The sequence below is a fragment of the Dipodomys ordii genome, unplaced genomic scaffold, assembly GCF_000151885.1.
Source record: "Dipodomys ordii isolate 6190 unplaced genomic scaffold, Dord_2.0 Scaffold33, whole genome shotgun sequence".
NCBI lineage: Eukaryota > Metazoa > Chordata > Mammalia > Rodentia > Heteromyidae > Dipodomys > Dipodomys ordii.
Window position 1 is genome coordinate 10,797,711 of NW_012267249.1, and position 1,775 is coordinate 10,799,485.

Sequence of the window (1,775 nt, forward strand, 5' to 3'; positions counted from 1 at the left end):
GAAGTGTACTCATTACCTCACTCATGTAACTGTAACCCTCTGTATAGTATCTTTACAATAAAAAAAATATACTACTAGACTTCAGCAAAAGTACTCAAGGACAGAGCCCAGACTTGTATTAAGCCTTAGAAACAGCAGCCAAGATAGAGAGAGAGAGAGGAAAGAGAGAGAGAGAGAAAGAGAGAGAGGAAAAAGAATTGGAAAAAAGGAAGGAAACAACATTAAAGAATGAATTTAAGAGGCTGGGAAGGTGGCTCAGTGGTAGAGTGCTTGCCTTGCATGCATGAGGCCCTGGGTTCGATTCTTCAGCACCACATAAGCAAAAAGCAAAAAGCCGGAAGTGGCTCTGTGGCTCAAGTGGTAGAGCGCTAGGCTTGAGCTGAAGAGCTGAGGGACAGTGCCCAGGCCCAGAGTTCAAGATCCACGACCAGACCCCCCCCCAAAAAAAAATGAATGAATTTAAACTAATGGTAGAATATTGTTAGTTTTCGACAAAATTATTTAAAAAAGGATGGTAGTCAGAATAGATATGCAACTATTCCATCTGCTTCCTATTTCAGCAGAGAAATATCTGTACTCGTATCTAAGGCCATGTCACAATAAAAAGCACCACCCATTTTAATCTTCTCAGTGACTTTGTTGGTTTGTCTTTTAAAATTTACTGTGTCCATAGAAGGATATAATAAAGAATAAAATACCCCTAGCTGATCTCTCTCATACCACTTCATCTTCAAGATACTTTGTATTTTCCCTTTCTCTGGTCCTCTTTAGTTACTACTTATGTATGTATGTATATATGCATACACACATATATATATGTGTGTGTGTATATATATATATATATATATATGTATATACATACAAATACTGGTAATTTCTTAACCCTTACGTCATTCTTGACTTAAGTTTTACATTTTCAGCAAGTATTCATTTAGTTGTTGTATATTCCAGTGACTAATTCATGCTTTGTGAGTGCTGAAGTAAACCAAATAGTAAAGTCAATGACCTTATTATAAAATTACATTTCAAGTGGAATTGAAGAAGAAATACAATGAACAAATAAATATTTCGATACTACTTAAATACATAGTGATTACATAACAAACATCAATAGTTAAATGTAAATTAATCTTCAGAATAGAAAAAGCAATCCAATTTTCTCCTGATATTGGCTTCATGATAGACTTACCATTAGTACCGCACTTAACTTGTAGGCTATGTATGTGTAGCTTTACTTAATATATATATATAGATAGATAGATAGATAGATAGATAGAGACTTAATATAAAATTAAATGTTAATTATCTGTCTCTAATAAAAAATAAAAATAAGAAATAAAAACATATGAAGATCTAGCTAGCTAGAGAAACATCTGGACAATTACATGCGCAGGATAATGCATACATTTCTTACCAAGCATTGCAGCCTCCTCCTTTGGTTTACCCTTCACATCCCTTCTCAGCCTCCCCCCTTCCCCCCAATCCCAACCTTTCTCCTCCCCCCCTACCACCCCCACTGATGTTGTAAAGCTCGTTTTGGACATGACAACTTATACTTCTCGTTGTTGCATCAAGTCCACCTGTATCCTTAAACAACTGCTTATTCCCCCTCTCCTCCACAAGTTATACTGACATCAAATATAGTGAAAGCAGGGGTTATACTGTGGGGGAGGGACATATAAAGCAACAAAGAGATAGTCTTATAAATGCGTTAGAAACACATGCATGAAAGAAAAAACATTAAAATACATGTCTAAGGGTTCATTTTCCTGACA